The sequence below is a fragment of the Fukomys damarensis genome, unplaced genomic scaffold, assembly GCF_012274545.1.
Source record: "Fukomys damarensis isolate Sample0158 unplaced genomic scaffold, DMR_v1.0_HiC HiC_scaffold_24, whole genome shotgun sequence".
Lineage (NCBI taxonomy): Eukaryota > Metazoa > Chordata > Mammalia > Rodentia > Bathyergidae > Fukomys > Fukomys damarensis.
The window spans coordinates 11326526-11348045 of NW_022900936.1; the positions used below are offsets into that span (position 1 = coordinate 11326526).

The 21520-nt window shown below is 47.8% G+C and overlaps 1 protein-coding gene, 1 long non-coding RNA gene and 1 pseudogene across 2 annotated transcripts in view; 1 reads left to right on the top strand and 2 right to left on the bottom strand.

The window, feature by feature from the left end:
• Positions 1-2884: 2884 nt before the first annotated feature.
• LOC104851439 lies at positions 2885-5673 on the bottom strand. The gene is made up of 3 exons (XR_777223.1): positions 5486-5673; positions 4066-4791; positions 2885-3025 (listed from the first exon to the last, which is right to left on the bottom strand). It is a non-coding gene; the product is annotated as an uncharacterized LOC104851439 (long non-coding RNA).
• A 2932-nt stretch (positions 5674-8605) lies between these two features.
• LOC104851507 lies at positions 8606-10762 on the bottom strand (annotated as a pseudogene).
• Positions 10763-11308: 546 nt separating this feature from the next.
• Positions 11309-21520, top strand: part of Tiam1 (TIAM Rac1 associated GEF 1) — a 401135-nt gene continuing 390923 nt past the window's right edge. The window contains exon 1 of the mRNA XM_033755948.1: positions 11309-11557. The gene's annotated coding sequence lies outside the window, so the exon portion shown is untranslated. The remainder of the gene's footprint in view (positions 11558-21520) is intronic.

Below are 21520 nucleotides of genomic sequence, written 5' to 3' on the forward strand. Positions count from 1 at the left end.
ATACTATTCCATTGCATTATGTATATTATACATTTTATTTATCTATTCATCCATCTATCCATTTCACTATTCTTTTTATATTTCTTATTTTTGTGGTACTGGGGCTTGAACCTAGGACTTTGATGTGTTAGGCAAACATTCTACCACTGACCTACATCCCTAGCCCTTTTTGATTTTTATTTTGAGACAAGATCTTCTAAGTTGCCCAAGTTAGCCTCAAACTTGCTGTCCTCCAGCCTCAGCGTCATGAGAACATGGGATTATAGGTGTGTGCCACCAGGGCCAGCTCACTTTTCTTTTTGATCCTCTACTTTTCTCTACTTGAATGGGGGGGTGGCTTTTCTAGCAGGTCCAAAGATTTTCTGACAACATACCACTGGTCTTTGAGCATTATCTTGCTCTCTCGCTCTCTCTCTCTCTCTCTCTCTCTCTCTCTAGTATCACGGATCGAACTTGGGACCTTGTGCTTGTGAGGCAAGCAGTGGCCACTGAGCTAAATCCCCAACCCTTCTTGCTCTCTCTTAAAGGCTCAGGCACTTCTTGCCAAAGACCTGCACCTTGGTCTTCACAAAGAAGTCCAGATTTCTTTTAGTTGGTGTATTGATCACTTTTTTGTTGTTGAGAAAAAGTACCTGACACATACAACTTAAAAGAGAAAAGGGTTATTTTGGCTCCCTTTTTCAGAGGGTTCAGCCCATGGTGTACAGACACCAAGGAAGAAATGGCACAGTTTAAGGCCTGGAATATGAAAGCTCCTCAATCCATGATAGCCAGGAAACAGCAAAAGCAGGGGCCAGAGCAAGAGCTATACCCTTCCAAGGTGACCTATGCATAGCCCACCTCCTCTAAATAGGCCTCACCTCCCAACAGCACATTTAACCATGATGGGTAAATTCACTGATCTTAGCAGGAACCAAGGAATGAAATTGACCAATGACCCATTCACTCAGGCCACATGACCTCCTCTAACCAATCAGATTATCCCATTTCCACAGCCACAGTCATTGGCTCTGGGATGGGCAGCCGAGCCAATGAAATTCAACCGCTGTCATTTCAGTGAGCCTATGGAGAGAAAGACATTCTATCCCCACCAGTGTTGCTAACCTGGGAAGAAGTGAGACCAGGGTACCAGCCGTCATCTCACCACCACGAAGGACAATCTGTCCAGAAGTGAGATCATCGAAGATGAAAGTAGAACCCTAAGAGTAGGAGGGAAATGTGCTTCCAGAGATGCCAACTACAAGTGGATCCAGTCATCGTGGCCTTTTCCATGCATAGGTCAATACATTCTCTTGTCTGCTTAACCCAGTGTGTATTAGATTTTGGTTTCTCAAACTGAAAATTGTCCTAATTCGCATGGATTTCTTTTTGTTGTAGCTGTTGTTTTGTTTTTGAGTCAGGGTCTTGCTATGTAGCCCAGGCTAGCCTAAAAGTCTTGATCGCCCTTTCTCAGCCTCCCTAGTGATGAGATTACAGGCCCCTATCTCAGGCTGATTTGCTAACAGGATGCAAATAAACATTTATGGGGAGACTGTGTTCTAGTCATTATCTCAGCGATTTCCAAAGCCACTTTTCAAGAGAACTTCTTGATAATGGCGGTGATGGAAAGTTTTTAATCACATGTGTCCTGAAGAATTTTGAAAACAACTTTGTCTTGGAGCTGGGGATTTATCTCAGTGGTTCCGCCACCTGCCTCACAAGCACAAGGACCTGAGTTCAATCCCCAATACCAAAAAGACATGGTCTTGCTATTCAGTTCCGGCTGGCTGGCCTTAAACTCATGCCTGGCCTTGAAGTCACAGTGATTCTCCTGCCTCAGCCTCCTGAGTGCTAGGATTACAAGCATGCATCACCATGCCCAGCTTCCATATACTTCTTAAGATTGTAGCATTAAAAAAAACATTTTCACTCTAGGTTGAAATAGTTTCAAAGGATACAATTTTTCCCATCTTGTAGATATTAAAATTTTCAAATTAAACTTTTTGGTCAGTTTTTGGGACAGTGTCTTCGTTACTTTTCTCGTTGATAAGGCAAAATACCCAACACCCAAAGCTAATGGAGGAAAGGTTTGTTTGGCTCAGAATTTGTAGAGGTTTCAGTCCATAGTCAGCTGGCTCCAAGACAAGGTGGCAGAGGAACGCCACAGTGCAGGAACTGTTCATGGCAGGTTGAAGGTAGCAAAAGCAACCAAGCAAAGGACCTTAGCAGCTTCTCTGTCCCTTTCATACTCTGTCGAGGCCACCTGCATTGGGGCAGTGCCAAATCAATCAGCGGACTGATTTAGTAACCACATACCCTTAAGCCAAGCATCACACACTGTTGAATCAACCACCTCTGAAAAAGCCCCCATGACCGCATGAGGCTTTGGGGGACATCTAGACACAAACAATAAGGCAGGATCTCATCATGTAGTTCGTGCTGGCCTTGAACTCACTTTGAAGCCCCTTCAGGAATCTTCCTGTCTCAGCCTCCAGAGTGCTGGGATCACAGGCATTTGCCACTTTTCCCAGCTTCAGTCACTTTTAAAAGTGTCTGGGAGCAAACAAGCTCTTTGGAGTCAGCTCAGTTGCCTCATCCCCTCTCTCCTTCATCCTGTATTTCTGACCCACAGCCCCTAAAAATTTCTTCCTAGTTTAATATATGTTTGAAGACCTTTTGTTGATCTCCCATCATTTCTGTGCCACAAAATCATATATACGAAATAAGTGTATATTATATTTACAAGTGTGTACGTTTAAATATTTTCAACTTTCTATGATTATCAGGACATAAAGTTCTTTAATTTAAATGAGCGATAACTGCAGTGAATGGCATGTAATTGATCAAAAGAACAAAAAACATAGTTTTGACAGTTATCAAATACAAAAACAATTTGAGAGGAATTAATCTCTGTGAGGTGGATGGTTGGGGGTCATGAAAAGTGTGTTTATCTTGTACAGGAATTCTCTTTTGCTGCACTGAAACAGGCCTGGGCATCCAACTTGTCCACATTTTTCATACACAAAGATGTGTCCCCTGTATGAAGCTATTCATCAAATAACAAACAAACAGGAAAGGGAAGGAAGGAAAAGAACTCTTGTTACATACAACTCAGATGCATCTCAAGGGCATTATGATGACTGAAAAAAGAAAAGCCAATTTCAAAAAGTCCCAAGCCAAAGGTAGTGGTGTGCACACCTATAATCCCAGCACTAGAGAGGCTGAGGCAGGAGGATCACCACACGTTCAAGGCCAGCCTGGACTACATAGCAGACTCTGTCTCCAAAAAAGGGGTGGGGTGGGGATTTAGCTCAGTGGTTCTGCCACCTGTGCCAAAAGTGCAAGGTCCCAAATTCGATCCCTGGCACACACACAAAAAAGACAGTCCCATGCTGTATAACCCCATTGAAACAACAAAATCACAGAAGTAGAGTGAGGGACAAGGGTTAAGGAGTGAGGGGTGAGGGGTAGTCGGGTAAGGGTGGGGTCACAATAAAGGAGAACGGGGGGGGCATGGACTGTCCACTAGCATCCTCTAACTGGTGCACAAAACCCCACGTATTTTGGGGAGCAGGCAATGTTTGGACACATGTATGCACTCCTCAGGGTTCAGATCGAGGACTCTAGACAGCCTCGCGCCTGCACACGCACACACACACACACACACACACCGGTGGTCGGGCGGACCTGGAACGTCACAGGCCAGGGTCCATCTCCTGCTTCTGATTTTGGTTTTTTGTTTTATTTCGGTTCTGGGGATGAAACCCACGGCTTTTGTATTGAGCGACATCCCTGGCTCTTTTTAATTTATATTTATTTTTATTTTGAGACATAGTCTTGCTAAATATCTAAGTTGCCAGGGCTAGGCTTGAACTTTCCACCCTCCTGCCTCAGCCTCCCAGAGTGCTGGGATTCCAGGCGTGCACCACCACGCCCAGCTACAATTTCTCAGTGTTGACATGGCCCTAAACTAAGTAAGACCCACCACTGGGGATAACCGGCTCCTCAGTATTATCTTCGCCACTTCCTGTGTACCCACAATTACTTACAGTACTTTCCCAAAGATGGATGCCCTCGGACACCAACCTCTCATTTATCCGCAGACAGAGCTCAGTAGTGGTGTCACTGAACTCTTCGGACTCCTGCTCATGTCCGAGATCACCCAGCGGAATACATTTTAACGTTTTCCAGGACGGGCAGTTCAGTCAGGCCCTCCCTCCGTTTTGTCTAAGACGATGCACAGGCGTCGCCCTGTGGCCCCGTGGTGGCCCCGGAGCGCCCCCTCGCGGTCGGGCCGTGCGCCTCGGTGGCCCGGGCTGAGGGACTGGGACGCCTCCCTCGAGCGACCCACCACACTCTCGGGAGAAGCAAGGTTTGTGGGTTTTCCTGGTGCCGGGCGGGTAAGTGCAAACACCGCCGGGAACTGCTTGTGTTACAGCTGTCAATGATGTCACTGCTACTGGTGAGCTCACAATTGCTGGGGGGAAAGACTGGTTACACAAAAGCCCAAGGAAAAAGGAAATCATTCATTTTCTCTTCACACCCCCCCCCATCAAGCCTCCCTGGACGCAGATCCACCTAGCGGCCAGCAGGGGGCGGCACCGCCCCATAGTTGTCTTGGTTCCAGAGCTGGCTCCTGGGCCCTGAGAGGTTTGCATTCGCGGTTAACTGAGAATTAAGGTGGAAAATCTCTGCTTTCTTCCTGCCCTTTCATTGCCAAGATAAGCGTCCTTAGTATCTGGTGCCGATTGACTCGGTTTCTTTGAATTGCGCTTCTTTGACACTGAAGAGAATTCGAGCTGGTGGTTTTGCCTACGGGAAGCGAAGGGTGAAGGTAAAGACACACTTGTTTCCTGCAGAGCAAGGACTTTGCAGGAACGCGTTTAATCCTTGCAATGAGAAAAGGCGGTAGGTTTTCTTTGATAACACCAGGGACAGTTTGGAACATCTAGATTCTGTTTACCGTTCAACTCTCCGGCTGTTATTAACCAATAGGTTTCTAGGGTTAGGGAAATATCACATTAGGAATTTTCTATTACAAACCTACAATGGATAACGTGGTCTTTTCTGTTAATAAATAACTTTTAATAAAGAGGGATAAATATCCAGTGATTCATAAATAGCTATTGTTTATGTGTAACCATCACAGCATGCTGTAGTGTGTGTGTGTGTGTGTGTGTGTGTGTGTGTGTGTGTATATGTGTGTCGCTGGGGTAAGAAGGTTCAGCAAGATCAATTCATACCAAGCGTGATGGCGCACACCTGTAATCCCAGCACTCGGAGGCTGAGGCAGGAAGATCACTGTGAGTTCAAGACCAGCCTGGGCTACATAGTGAGTCCAAGGACCGTCTGAACTACATAGCGAGACCCCATCTTAAAAACAAACAAACAAACAAACAAACAAAAAAACAAAAAACACCACCACCACCACTAACAACAACAACAACAAAAATCAAAAGCAAACAAAACTATGTAAGATCAGTAATTCCAGTCCTAACCCACTCACCTAATACCGTGCCAGGGCCAGCCTTAAGGAAATCGATTTGCAATGCCTTCCCAACCAGGTGCTCTTAAGCAAATGGCTCTGCATGGCAAAATGACATCCGGGCTCAAGGCCACGGCTCAGTTGGAGTCCTCAGTCTGCTGCTGTGTGGCCCAGCTCGGCTCCTCTGAACACTGATGAAGGCATCATGTCCTAAAGAAGTGGTGGCCGACTTGAGTGTACATAGTAGAAAGGACAAAGCCCTAGAGCATGGCTCCCTCTGCGGGAATCACTCTGCCCTTGTGTGTTAGAACACAAGCAAATGACAATGCAGGCTGGCCTCGAACTCATGGCAATCCTCCTGCCTCAGCCTCCCGAGTGCTGGGATTACAGCACCACCACGTCTAGCTCACTGAGCGGCCCTAAGATTCTTTCCATCAAATAGTAGATGTGAAAGCTTAAAGGATAATAAAATATGAGAATAAGGGCTGGGGATTTAGTCCAGTGGTGCCACATCTGCTGCCCAAGTGCAAGGTCCTGAGTTTGATCCCTGGTTGTGAGAGAGAGAGAGAGAGACAGAGAGAGAGAGAGAGAGCATGCAGGAGTTAAGACATAAGTTACTTGGCTCTAGAAGGAATTTTTTTTTACTCAAGTTCTGCAACAGAAATATAAGGCACCTCTCACTGAGAGCCACAAGGTGGGCCACATGCACCATTTAAAATTCTACAGTGGCCACATTAAAAAAGAGACAGGTGATTATTAATTCTAATAATGTACTTTATGGAGCCCAGCTTAACGCAATATGGAACCACTGTTTTATATATATAAATTTTATATGTATGAATTATATATATATGAATTACATATGTATGAATTATATATATATGAATTACATATGTATGAATTATATTTATTTATATATAATATAATCTTTTTGGTACCGGGGATCGAACTCCGGCCCTTGCTCTTGCGACAGGTGGCAGAACCACGGGTACGACATATGTTAATGCAGCCCAATATAGTGATTACTGCCTGAACTAACCTAAAAACATCAGCACGTCGTTGAGCATTCTTTCTTCCCACAGAGTCCTCGCGGTCTGGTCCGCATTTCACGCTCCCTGCGCATCTCCATCAGACCGCACGGCCTCCGGGCGCTCGGACCACAGCGGCCCCTGCTGGGGATTCTCCGCCACTGCGAGCACCTCGCCGGAGAACAGCAGCAGCTGTACACCAACCGCGGCTGGCAGGCGACCGGCGGCGCCAACAGTCCAGCTGCTGCTCATCCCCTTCCTCCCAAGGTGTTGGGCCCCTTCTGCTCCCGCTGGAGGGCGGATCTGCCAGGAGCTGCTTGGGCTCCATCTCCCTGCTGAATTCACGTAACCCATGGCAACAGCCAGGCGCCTGGAGCTGAGCTTTGCTCGCTTCCCACACTGCTGAGACGGAAGTGGGAAGAAAGCAGTCGTCTGCAGTGTGGAAACCAGAGCAGGGTGGCAGGGGGTGTGGAGTCCTCTTTCTAGGAACCTCTGTGCAAAAAGAGCTTTAGAGCAGAGTCGATGAGCTAGGACCTGGCTTTCACTTGCACAAGGGCCGCTTAGTTGCCCACGCAGAAATGGTGCTTTCATAGCTTACTTAACTACTAGGCTCAGTCTCAAAATATGTCCTTGCTGGGTGTGGTGGTGGCACACACCTGGAATTCCAGCACTCAGGAGGCTGAAGCAGGAGGATCACGGTGAGTTTGAGGCCAGCTTGGGCTGCACAGAGTTCAAGGCCAGCCTGAGGTACTAAGTGAGACCCTGTCTCAAAAAACAAAGAAATAGGGTGAGGGTTTTGGCTTAGTGGTGCTGCTGCCTGCCTCACAAGTGCAAGGTCCCAAGATCGATCCCCAGCACCAAAGACAAAACAAAGCAAACAACAAACAGCAAACTAGGACGCAAAGTGAGTTTACAATATTATATACTCTAAGAAATAAAATCCTCCCCAGACAAAAAAGAACAACTCTCAAAAATCTAATAAGCCAAATGTCTGACAGGGAGTTACCCTAAGGAGATTAATATCGTTTACCAATTTAGCCCAATTCTCTAAAACTTTTCAAATTAAAATCACAAGTGTAAAGTCAGTGACCAGCTTGCATACTGCAAATTGGAATCGCAGGGTGTTGTGGTCTGGATCCAGGGTATATTCTTGTGACCAAGGCATTCACACATTTCCTGATTGGCTGTAAGGACCACTTCGGGCACTGGTTAGTCAGATCAAGACTCACTAACTGAGATTATGTGGGGGTACAAAAAGGATAAGTGTGATAGTTTGGCTCTTAAGGGTCTCTGAGTGGTTCATACCCTACAGGCTTGGTCCCCAGCCCGAAGCACTGTTGCGAGGCAGCTGGAGCTTTAGGAGGCGGGGTCTAGTGGGAGGAAATGAGGTCATTGGGGGCGTGGCCTCGAAGAGGTTTTGGGGTTTCCAGCTGCATCTTGCTTCTTTCTGCTTCTCATTCACCATGAGGTAAGTAGTTTCCTCTGCCATGCATCCAAGCCATGATGTACAGTTTCAAGGTTCACCAGAGGAACAGATTTAACATAAAATATATACTAGCTGTGATATGTGAAGGATTTATAACGTAGGCTTAGGGTGGCTGCCTGTGGAGTCCGGGGAGCAGAATGTAAAATGGCCGCCTGCGTGCTCCAGAGGAGGCTCCGGCCCAAGGTCAAAGGTCAGACTCCCGCCGAGTGCAGCGTGAGGTCCTATGGGAAAAGTCGGTCTCATTGGAGGGCGAAAGAGTCTGAGCCGGAAGCCGGAAGGAACTGGAGATGAATGTCAGTGGCGAAGACCAGAGCGCCTCCAAAAACGTGCAAGGGCAGACTTCCCTCTTCTTCCCTTTTCATTCCATTCAGGCAACAACAAGCCTGTTGGTCAGTGCCACCCACATCCAGGGTGGGTCTTTTCTGTTTGCAGACACACCCAGAGCTGTGCTTCGCCGACCCTCCAGGCATTTCTTACTCAAGTTGACACCATCATGCACCGTCACGTAGAACGTACCACTGTAGGCCAAAGCAGTGGACAGAAACCTCTCAATCCATGAGCCAAAATAAGCCTTTCCTCCTCCCCACCAACGTGTCAAAAAAGAACTTTTATTCTTTTCTAACATCCTCATGCTTTCTTGCTCGATGCCTTTGGACCCGGCACCTTCTGGACTGGAGCCTTCTGACCCATCTGTGCTTTTGGCGGAGGCAGCTTTCTGGCCAGGCACCCTCTGGCAGGAGTCTCCTTCTTTGCTGGAATTTTAGCGGCTGCAGGTGCAGCCTTCGAAATAGGCGCCTTTTTTGGGAGAAGCCTTTATGGTAGCCGCCCTTGGCAGCTTCTTTACTTCATTCTTGGTTATCCTGTTCCTCCTTTTCTTTGCCTTCATGACTTTAAAACACTCAAGCCTGTCATCTTGGCTTTTCTTTCTCTGGCTTCAATCTTCTTGGCCCATCCGGTGGCTGCCCGCTTGGTGCTGACGTCAGCCTTCTGCCAGGCTTGCGGGACTCACTTGCGGCGGGCGCTGTGTGGGAACCTGAGGACGAAGTGGGTCGGTTGCATGCTCTTGAAAGGCGTGGCCTGGCTCTTCACCCGAGTGCAGGGTCCGTCCACCAGCACCCTGTTCTGCTCGGTGACATCCGCACTCTCGACCAGCTCTCTGGCATGAGGTCCAAAGGAGACGCGGGCCACCGGCCGACCACCCAGCGTCTGAACACCAGGTTGGCAGCGCGAGCCGAGAAGGAAGCCAAGCCTTTCCTCCTCCTACGCCGATTTTCTCAGGCATTTTGTCAGAGCAATGGGAAGTAAACCAACACACAGGGCCACTTACTGTATGAAACTAATATGCACAGACCCTTAGGCATTAATTACAAGACTTTCCATGATTGGTATATACAGATCGTTTCAATGAATAAAACCAACTTCCTTTTCCTAACCTTAAGAAAAAAGGAATGTTTTAATTGATTTTATTTACTTCATCTCTATATTTAATTAGAAATTTTTCTAGGAGTAGAATTGCTAGTTACTGGGCATACATGTGACCCAGTAATTCTTGTGCTAAAAATACAACAAAAGGGGCTGGGGGTATAGCTCAGTGGTTCTGCCACCTGCCTCGCAAGCGCAAGGACCCGAGTTTGATCCCTGGTGTCCAAAACAAACAAACAAAAAACAAATAAAATGCATATACGTCTGTTCACCAAAAGCCATGAACTACATATTCAAAGCAGCTCTATTTGTAAATAGCCCCCAGTGAAAATGACACAGGCACCATCAGCAGTGGGTGGGTCCTTGTGTGGTGTTTTCACCCAAAGGAGCTAACAGCAGGGCGATGAAAGACATCCAGATCTGAGTGACACCTATAACTCAGGAGGGGGACGCAGTGTGTGACCCCACTCACACGAAGGGCAAGGCTGTGACTTCATCGTGGAGGTGGCTCTCAGCTGCCCCGGTGAGAATGGGCTATGGGGTGGGGGTTTTCTGCCATTTGGCTTCTATTCCGTTTCTCTGTCTGGGTTCCAATTCCAGCAGTATGAGCAGTGAGAGTTCTTCAAGATTGGCTTTTTGTTTGCTTGTTTGTTTGCTTTTTTTGAGACAGGGTCTGTTTATGTAGTTCAGGCTGGCCTTGAACTCATGCAGATCCTCCTGTCTCAGCCTCCTGAGTTCTGGGATTACCGGTGTGTGCCATCATGCCCGGCACTAAGCTTCGCATTTGGTTGTGAGCCTGTTTCTGCCCACAAGTTTTTCCTCCACACATAGTAAATTTTTTTAGCTCAGTGGTGCCGTGTCTGCCTTGCAAGTGCAAGGTCCTGAGTTCAGTCCCCACCCCCACCCCCAAAAGAGGTGAAGTCATTTCTTTAAACGAACACTTAGTCCAAAGGAAGGACTTTCGCCACCCCAAGGAAAGTGGGTGAGCTGCCGAGGAGGAGCAACAGTATTGGGCAGCTGAGACCTTTTTACAGTCAAAATGCCAGGCGGCCCTGAGCTTGTCCTCTAAGGCACAGACGGTGCTCCTGTTTCCCCACCGAGCTTCCCCTCACACTTCTGTTCTGCTTGGTTGCTTTTCTTTCAGATCTTTTCACAAGTGTCTTGCCCCCTGGCACTTCTGTTCTCTCCGCTCTTTGGCATCCCTGACTGCAAGGCCTCTGTTCTCTGCCCCGAGTCTGTGTCGCAGCCTCTGCCGGGCCTGGCTTTTCTTCCTCACATGCAGCTCCTGCCAACCGCACAGAGGTGGCCAGAACAGAGGACGACGGGGACGCTTCTGCTCTTGCTTTTGTCACCTTCGTCCATCGAAGCCACATGGCTTGGGGCGGGCAGGGCTCAGCCACCCTGCAGGCCACACCCAGGCTGTGGTGAACGAGCCATTCTGGGCCCACCACACCGGCCTCCTCTTCCTGGAGAGCACAGAGTCTCCAGGGCTTGGGACAAAACAGGAGCTGCTGCTTCTAAAACATACAAGGGAATCTGGGCGTGATGGCGCACACCTGTTAGCCCAGCACTTGGGAGGCTGAGGCAGGAGGATCGCCACAAGTTTGAGGCCAGCCTGGGCTACACAGTAAGGCCCCATTGAAACAACAAACAAATATACAAGTAGAGATGATGATAGAAGGTAGAAATTCTTTTGGATTTTAAAGCTGAAACAGGATTCAAAGAAATGTGCGTTTACTCACTATTTGAGCCATGCAAGCCAGATTCCCCTCGCCTGTACAAAAATAGATTTTACTTTGTAGAGCAGTTTTGATGCGCTTGCTTTGGCAGCACAGATACTACAGGACAGTTCTGAGGAAGAGCACAAACGTTCAAATAGACTCGATAAACCTCTCTGCTTGTTTGCAGGACCGCCTGTGTGAAATGGGGAAGAATACAATCGTTCCCTGCGTTCTGTCCTCCTCGTCCTCCTCCTCCTCCTTCTAATATATAGTTATGACCATGCCCCGAGCAGAAGAGAAGACATTAAGAGTCTGAGGCTGTGGCCAGTTCCCTGAGGCCTCTGGGTGCCACCCTGGTTCACTCGTTTAGCTTTCCAAGGCCACCGCCGGTGCCTGCCTAATTCTGAGGGTGCCAGCCAACCGTCCAGGACCAAAGGTGAGTAGCTGTTGTGGTCTCCTTCGTAGGCGTGAGTTTCCAACCTGAGAGCGTCTTCCAGGAGGGGCACTGTTCGCCCAAATGAGGCTATTTATTCCCCCAGTGTCTTTCCAAAGGACTCTTCCGAGCTCTGGTGATGGAGTGTGTTTTTCACAGCCACGCAATCTCTGTCCTTATCTCTTCCTTAAGAAAAAGACCCCCACAGTTTGTACAGCATCTCTTACACATGTGTCCGAATAGCAGAGAGGGTCTGAGGTAGATGCCGCAGGACTCCAGAGGGGAGTGGCCTTCAGCTGTTTCCTTGCTGTTTTCATCTGAAGGTGAGCTACAGAGTAGATTTGCCTTGAAGATCAACATCTCACTGAACGCCTAACTTGTATAAATAATTTAAGAGATACCTCTTGAAGCTGAACGTGGCACTGCATGCCTGTAATCCCAGCACTCAGGAGGCTGAGGCAGGAGGATTGCCATGAGTTTAAGGCCAGTCTGGGCCACATAGTGAGTCATAGGAAGATGCTGTCTAAAAAAACCAGAGAAAGCCAGGATTTTAGCTCAGTAGTGCCACCGCCTGCCTTGCAAGCACAAGGTCCTGAGTTCAATCCCTGGTACCCCCCCCCAAAAAAAAAACAAAAAAAAACAAGACAAAAGCAGAGATTCAGAGGGTGCACACTGTCTTGGAAAATGGATGCACAATTTCTTTTGTAAACTTGTTACCTCAAGTAACAATGTTATCGTCATCCATCAGTACCCTGGCTCCTGTGGGCTTAACAATAGAGACACGGAGAGATCACCAGTTGGTTTTGCCTGCCTATTATCCTCTCCTGCTATAACACCTCAGTTTTTCTTAGGGAACCATCCCCTCCAGGGATAATAGTCAATTTAAAAACCAACCAGAGTGACATGGGTTCCCTCTGCTCTCCAGTCAGAGCAGAGCAGACACTGACAGCAGCCTCCACTTAGCTGCACCTTTCTCATCAGATGCACAGTCTTTTTGTTTTGTTTTGTTTTGTTTTTTGAGACAGTCTTGCTGTGTAGCTCAGGATAGGCTTGAACTCACTACATAGCCCAGGCTGGCCTTGAATTCATGGTGATCCTCCTGCCTCAGCCTCCTGAGTGCCGGGATCACAGGCGTGCGCTACCGTACCCAGTCTCAGATAACACTTTTTTTTTGTACCAGGGATTGAACTCAGGACCTTGCAAGCTTGGTGCCACTGAGCTAAATCCCTGGCCCTCAGATACACTTTTTTTTTTTTTTGGTGTCAGGGATCGAACTTGTGACCTTGGGCTTGCAAAGCAAATGTCAGAACCACTGAGCTAAATCCCCGGCCCTCCTCAGATACACTTTCAGTGAGCCTTGAAATTAAAGCGTCCACCCTTCCCTGTTGTCCTTATCAGCTGAACATGACCAATGGAGACCAAACATATTCGCTGTCCTCACAGTTTGTGTGTTGATCATTGTCCTGGGCAGAGCTAAAAATACTTATCCCAAAGGTGTTGTCTTGGAAACGCTAGCTTCCTGTTTATGGATGTGCCCACTTCCTGTTCTCAGACCTGGCTGTTCAGCTTATATTTTTACTGTAGAAACTGCTATCACACCCATGTAATACAACTCACTTCTCTATTTTTTGCTTGAATTTCCCAGAATCCATTTCTATTTCAACAAAAAGAACCCTCGGATGCTATTTAAAGAAATGACATCAAAGCAGATTTTCTACAATAAGAATGCTGCTTTTCTGTCATGGCATTAGAAACTCACAGAAATATTCCTAGAGTAAGAAAAAGCCTGTGACTAAATTAGTAAGAGACAGGATAAAGGATGAAAAGCAGTGCTAAATGACCAGCGGTGTGGGAGGTTCTTACAGTAAATGCAGATTTTGATTCTACATTTCCATCAAGCCCCCACTGAGGCCCATGGTTCTGGCTCAAGGACCACAATTTTGAGCAGAAGGCACCAGGCCAGGAGTTTTCTCCAGCCTCAGTTTTCCCAGATCCTCCAGCAAAGAGGTGGCGGTTGTGGGGGAGTCCACAGTCTGTGTAGAGAGTACATGTTGTACTGCTTCTGGCCAGCAGGTGGCACCAGCACATCCCGAGAGGACCCAGGGGCGGGCTCCTCACTGAGGGACCATTGATTGGTTTGTTTGAGAAGGTCTCCGACTAAGCCTGTCTCACAGCATTTGGTGATAGTTTGAACTTCTAAGCAAAAGAACTGATGGTGGGGATTCTCAAAAAGTATTTTGGTAACTTGCTTTATTTTTGCTTGCTTGATTTTTGAGTGGACTATGTAGTCCAGACTGGCTTTGAACTCGTGATGTAGCTCAGGTGGGCCTCAAAATTGCAACCCTTCTACCTCAGCCTCCCAAGGGCTGGGATTGCAAGTGTGTACCACTGTGCGTGGTTATTTTTCTGATTTTAAAATCATTTGCCCATACCTCCCTGTGCAAAAGTGGCTTTTTACATTTGTTGTTTAAGAAGTGTCTTAACAATGCTAGCTGTGGTTCCATTTTTAGACAACTTTCTCATGCATTTTTACACTAGAGGAGCCTTTACTAGTATTATTATTCCTGTTTTACAGATGAGAAAACAAAGGCACAGAGAGCAGAAGGTAGTGACTTGTACAACAAAGATAGAGGCAGAGATGAGATTCAATTTAAGCTTATCTTCAAAATGCCTCACCAGGCATGGTGGCGCACGCCTGTAATCCCAGCACTCGGGAGGCTGAGGTAGGAGGATTGCTGCGAGTTCGAGACCAGCCTGGACTACATAGTAAGTTATGGGTCAGTCTCAACTACGTAGTGAGACCCTATCTTAAAAAAAAAAAAAAAAGCCTCATTCCTTAGCCTTCAGCAGGAGAAAGAGAAAGACCACCTGAGTTCTCTTTTTTTGCATGAAACTTTATTCTTACCAACAAGACTGAAAATTAACTAATTATGTTAGGAATTCCTGCATTCCTGTTCAAACGTGCTCTGTGGGAATCCTCCTAGAATATAGTTATACACTTAGGATACAGTTATCTGAGATGTAGGCTTGGGAAACATTGTATCTACTGATTCTAACCAGGCAGCCCCTGTCCTGCTCATGGTATCAAAGCCCCTTTTGAAAAGTTCCTGGGAAAGTTGGAGATGGATGAAAAGGTAACGTTTGGAGCGTCTTTATGAAAAGAAAGGCTTTTCTGTGCCTGAGTGGAGGTGTTTAGGGGAGGTGACACTCATCCTCCCAGGGTTCACAGCCACAGCGATCTCCTGTCCCTCCCCTCTCCTCACCCCCACAAAACCTGGCATAAAGAGACCGTGTTCAGCCGATGTCTGAGATCAGCTGCTGTGGGCAATGGCTAAAGCCCCTTCCAGCTCTGGGAAGCCCAAGGCATCTTCAGCTTGGCATTCTGTGGGGTATTAACGTGGAGAATTAATGTCAGCTGTGATGAACACGTATCATCCCTGCTGCTTATAGTCTTGGCTTCTATCATTAAAGGTTCAAAATGGAGGCTGAGGCAGGCGTGGGTGTCACATGTTCAAGGCCAGTTTGGACAGTTTAAAGAAAGCCTGTCTCAGAATAAAAATGTATAAAAGGTGGAGCTGTAGTTCAGTGGCAGAGCCCTTCCTTACCCAGCATGCCCCAAGTCCCGTGTTCCACCTCCGGTACCAGGAGTGGGGAAGAGAAAAAGATTCTGTGGTTTCAGTGAAGTCACACAGTTCTGTCTTCGCAGGAAATTCTGTTAGAGCAGGTCCTCATGACTTCTGTATTTTGACAAAAGGTCCTGTTAAATTTCTAAGGTGCTTTGACTGTCCTTGAACTTGTGAACCTCCCACTCAGCCTCACGGAGTCACAATAGCCAGTTTTACTTCTTTATTTTTGTTTATTTGTTTGAGACAAGGTCTCACTCTGTAGCTCAGGCTGGGCTTGAACTCACTCTGTGTCCCAAGCTGGTCTCAAATTCATGATCCTCTGACCTCAGCCTCCATTTTGAGGAGGGCAGATCCAGTCATCTTCCAAATGCGTGAGACTTTGGGAGGACATTTGGCATCCAAGACATGACACCTTCTTGAGGGCTGCAGTGGTGCACACCTGTCATCCCGCACAGGGAAGGCTGAGGCAGGAGGATCACAGTCATTTCAAGGCCAAGCTGGATACATGGCGAGACCCTGTCTCAAACAAACAAGCCAACAAAGAAAACAACGACAAACCATAGCACCATCTGTCTTGTTCCTTGACCCCCCCCATATGCACTGTGGGCCTTATCTACCTCTAATCACCGCTGATCTTCCTCGAGTTCTTCCTGAGATCTTTGGGGGCTGACAGAACAGTGACGAGATCTTGGGCGGGAGGCGGATCTTTTGTCCAGCTGAAATGAGTTGGCTCTAGTGTAGCTCCCTGCTTTCCCCTCCCTCACAAGAGCTCCTAAGCTGCTCAAGGCTGTTTAGTCGGACCAATGAGGTAGACAGAGAAAGAAAAGGGGCAGATGGAAAGGGTTCTGGGATGTCTCATAGAACCCAGGAACAGCCACACCTCAGGAGAATCTGGAGGCCGCCAGGGACTTGGATGAGACAGGCACAGCATGAAAATGTCTCCCCGAGTCTTGGTGTGCATGACCCTGCTTCCTGCAGCAGCCCACTGCTGTCTGCTCTTCTCCATGCTCTGTGGAATGCTCACTGCCCTGCCCCATACCATCTCTACCTGGTTCCCAAGCCACCATCTGATGACATGCTGAGTCATCTGGAGCGGGATAAGGTACCATAGTCCCTGCCTAGTCCAGACACTGGCTCTCCCTGTGCAACCTCATGAGGCCAGTAATCTGCCTATCAGGTCACGGGATGCCAACAGGGCTGCCCAGGCCAGGTTGGGGCAGGCACCCACCTGTTTTAACCTCAGAGAAGTTGGTGAGACCTGGAAGTTCTCCCAGCCTGCTGGAGGCGAAGCTTGGCCTGTGAGCCAGGTACAGCGGCCACTGCTTTATTCCCACTTCTGCAGAGGAGCGGGCCAGAGCCCCAAGAGAGCAGGGGTGTGAGGCAAAGGCCCAGCCAAGGGCTTGGTGACGGCAAAGGCGTGGTCCATGTGCTGGCAACTTGAACTGTGCTTCCTGCGGTATCATGTGAGGAAGAGAAATTCCACAGCAGTGCACACGTTGAGTTAAAAATAGGTGGAAGGGGCCGGGGATTTAGCTCAGTGATTCTGCCGCCTGCTTCGCAAGCGCAAGGTCCCGAGTTTGATCCCTGGTACCAACATAAATAAATAAATTAAAACAAAATAATTAAGTCCTAGGACTGTGTTACCCCCCTGAGAAACCAGGAAGTACGTGTTAAATGCAGTTTGGGTTAAACAAGCACATTTAGTAGTGGGCCACCGGCCATACTAAAGATATTATTATTGATGTGTGAGCCTTTCCTAAACTGTAGGGAATTATTTCTTCTTATAGTTAATGAATTTTACCCTGATCTTGCTTCTTTAAACTCTTTATCAGTTGACAGTGTTCTTAGCTGCTCATAATACAGTATCTAACAAAGACCAGTTTGGAGCATTTCTTACTCTCAGTACAAAGGCTGGAGGTGGACATTCTAGGGATGGTTCTATTGATGAACCATGTTATCCAGGATCCGGATTGTTTTTCCCCTCTTACTGATTGGGCTTTCATTTATATAACTGTCACCTCATGATTTCAAAGTGGCTGCCACATTTCCTGAAAAAAGAGCAGCACCACAATCTTGGTCCATTTTGCTATAATGCTGTCACGGAATGCCCGAAGCTAGGAAATAGATAAAAAAAAAATAGTTTGTTTGGTTCATGATTCTGGTGACCGGAAAGTCCAACCAGCAGGCCCTGGCATCTGAAAAAGCAACCCAGCTGCATCACAGCGTGGCAGAGAAGTAGAAAGGGAAGTAGGGGGTGTGCAAAAAGAAGAAGGGAAATGCTGTTTGTTTGTTTTTTTTCCCCTGGTACTGGTGATTGAACTCAGGACCTTGCACCTGCGAGGCGGGCGAGGAGCCCCTGAGCTAAATCCTCTGTCCTCGAGTTTGCTTTATAATCCGTATTTGAGGTCACCAAGCCGGTCACGTAAGGGTGAGAGCCCCTTCCTTCCAGAAGAAATGATTCCTCCTATATATCCCAACACCTCTCAGAGGACCACTCCCGGCTCCTCGCTGTGGACCGAGCCCCACCTGGAGTTCTGAGGGGACAAACTCCATCTACACCATAGCGACCAGCAAGCTTTCCTTTGGTACCTGCCTCTGTTGTCTGTTTTTCAAAAATGCCCTTCTCTAGAAGCGTCCCAGTAAAACTGTCCCTATGCCTCAGTAAAGAGACTAGAGAGGTGATCCAGAGTGTGATTTTCACCAAACGAATCCGACCCCCAAGGCCACTTCCACCCCAGCACGCCTCAGCCCCGTGGGGTACCTGGGGGACACATTACTCCCCAGGCAAGACCTCTGTGCCCTTATGTACAAGAAATAGAGAAGCCACCGAGAGCCTCTGGCTGGCGCTGACCCATATCAGGGATACCAGTTTAACGTCGAGATTCCTCACCAGGAGACAAACAGTGTCACAGGCTGTGCTGCAGTCGCTGGTCTCAGGGCCTCAAATCAAGTTGACTCTGACCAGAGTCGGAATGAGTTGTATTTCAATGTAAATCACCAGGCACACAGCAAATTCCTTCACTTGACTTCGCTGGAATGGCTTGATTTTCTGATACAGTGCTCTGTGGCCAAAAAGACTAATTATTTTTAAAATGACATTCCTTAGGGCCGGCTCTTATTAAAGACCTCAGTCTGTAACAGGCAGTTGACTCTGTGACATGTCACAAATGTTGCCGAGGCCGCTCTGGTCCACTGGTACCAATTACACAGTGGTTGGGCTGCATGGGGCTTGTTGAGTTGCTTTTGGTTTCTTTTCTCATTTTCAGATTTATTCTTGTTACTTATCAAAGTATGCATAATTGAGAAGTGAGTTTATTTTGCCTGATTTGCTGACAGTAAAAGCAAAGGCCAGTTAGTCTAGAAGCCATGTTCGAGTAACTGAATGTTGTCCAAAATCTGGCAGCAGCCCGAGGAGGTGATCACAGAGGCTGGAGGCCAAACGAGGAACTTTGCACCCTACTGGGCCTGTGCCATGTCTGATGACCATGGCCTTGAAGGGGTTAGGTTGGAAAATCTTAGGATATTTTCAAGAGAAACCAGAAATCTGGAGTTTTATGGGAAGTGGTATTGGTCAGCTTTCCTGCAGGCTGGGACAATTACCTGACACCCACGAGCTAAAGGAAGAAAGGTTGAATTTAGCTCATGGCTCCAGAGGGTTCCGTGGTTAGCTGCTCCAAGGCAGAAACATCATGGCGGAAAGGGACGGCGGAACAGAGCTGCTCACTCCTTGGTGACCTGGACGTAGAGCCAAGGGGAACAGCTCCAGCCGGAGGCACATTCTCCCAAGGCCCCAGTGACCCCCCCCTCTAGCTGGGCCCCACTTCCTGACAGCACCCTGAGCTATGGCCACCAGTGGGTTAACCCCCTGAGGAGCACCCCATTGTCTCTCCAGGAGCCTCTTAATCTGGTCAGGTCAACAGTTAAGCTTAACCGCCACAGATGTCTCCCAGTTTTTCTAATATTGACAGGTATCAAAATTTTGAAACTTTTGAGGGCCAAAGAAAAGCAGCCCTGTGAGCCTGCTTTGGGCAGAGGCTGTCTCCCTGCAGCCGTGACAGAAGCCCCTCGTGGACAGATGAGATGAGAGGGGACCAGGAACGAGTCGGGCAGCGCAGAGGGCCCTGGGTCCTCTCAGAAGGTCAGTGGGAGCAGCCAGCCTTGGCTGTGACCGACTCCTCCCCGGGCCTGCAGCATCTGCTCCCCAGCTCCCTGAAGGCTGTGCTCCAAGCTCTGGGGCACCAGCTGTCCTGGGGAACAGGACCCCCTCAGGAAAGCCAGGCTCACCCGTCACTCACGGGCGGCCTGCAGCCAGTCAGGCCCCTTCCTCTCCGGGCCGGCCTGGGGGTGGCTGAGGTCTTGTGGAGGTGGCTGTGGCCCTCCGCCCTCTCCCCTCCCTCAGGCTGTGACTTGGAGTGTGTAGGCGGTTGGAGGGCAACCCAGGGCTGCCTGGGTGACCCAGTACGATGAAGCCGGTGATTCGAATGGAACCATGAGGAGTGGGATTTAGTGGTCCGGGCACCGGCTGCTGCCTTCAGAAAGGACCAAGACCGTTCCCATGGGACCCTGGTCCTCATGCGTGGGTTGCTGTCAAGGGAACGGGTGGTTCTCAAGTGGGCTCCCCCCACCGCCACCGCACCCCTGTATGCATGTGGCCCCTTGTGCTCTTCCTCCTCCTGCTTCTCTGCCAGGTCGTATTGAAGCCAGGAGGCCCTCACCAGAGGCAGAACAGACGTCACAGATCTTGCATTCAAAGAGGGCAGCGGTTTACCTCAGTGGTTTGCCCCTGCTTTGAAAGCACAAGGACCTGAGTTCGATCCCTGGTACCAAAACAAACAAAACCCCCAAAATAAAATAAAACAAAAACTTAGCAGCATAAACCCATTTCCTTTATACAATCTGCAGCCTCAGGGATGTTACTATAGCAACGGAGAAAGGAATAATCTTGTCCGCTCCTTTCCCTGTCTTCACCTGAGGCTCTGCGTCCCACAGAACTTGCTCTGGGGCACTGGCTCTGCTCTCTACCTCCTTTCTGGGTCCCAAGAAAGTGTATTTTAGGGAGCAGGGCCAACCTAGGAGCAATACTGGATAGAGACAGTTTGCTAACTGCATTAAGATTTTATTCAAGAAAGGCTGGGCGTGGTGCATGCCTGTAATCCCAGCACTTGGGAGGCTGAGGCAAGAGGATCGCTGAGTTCGAGACCAGCCTGGTCTACATAGTGAGTTCGAGGTCAGTCTCAACTACACAGTGAGACCCTGTCTCAAAAAATAAAAAAATAAAAAAATAAAAAAACAACAACAAAAGATTTTATTCAAGAGATAAAACGATGAGAAGGCGATGCCAGCAAACCTTCCCACATGTGGACAGGGAGTGTGGCTTAGTGCCGGGTGCTTGCTTAACACTTGGGAGGCCCTGGATTCCATCCACAGTGCAGCAGCCAATCAACCAATCAATCATTCAATCCATTCACCTGTTAGTCCTGTTTTGTGTCCATACTAATTACACAGAATTCTTTAAAAAGAGATTATTTTGTCCTTGTCCTTTGTTAGCTGACTGTTTAAAAATGAATTATGAAGCTGGATATGGTGGTGGTGCATGCCTGTAATCCTAGTACTCAGGAGGCTGAGGCAGGAGGATCACCATGAGTTCCAGGCCAGACAGCAATAATGTATAAACTCTTTGTGTCTAATCAGTAATTGTCGTGGAGTGGTGAATGAGAAAAAAAAATGAGTTACTAATCTTTCCTGTTTGTACCAGCTGGCCACAGAAATTTTGTAGGAGGGAGACATGAACACAGGGAAATTGTCTGGGATCTGTGGTATACGATGTTTAAGAAAATGATTAAGGACTGGAAAGTCGCTTTTTACAGATCAGGAGTTTTTTTTTTTTTTTTTTAGCTTTAATTGAGTTTATTAGTACATTTTAGGGATACAGTACAGTTACATTCATTGTTGGGATCTTGTACCTCTACATGACAAGTCTTGATTCTCATTTTTTCCCCTTACCTCTGCCGTCCCTTCACCCCCTCCTCCCCTCCCCATCTACAAACACTTTATTTTCATCTTTTCATTCTCTCACACTTTTTTCTTTTCCCTTTTTACTCTTCCCCTACCCATCCCACCTTCCCTACACCTTTAGCTCCTTTCTTCCCATTTCTAAATGTCAGTAATCTTATTAGAATCTTATGCATTATTGCAGATTATTCACACCAGGGAAACTATTCGGTATTTACACATGTGTGACTTATTTATTTCACTTAGGAGTATATCTTCAATATGTATCCATTTTCCTATGAATGAATCTATTTTCTCATTCTTTATGGCTGAGTAATATTCCATTTTA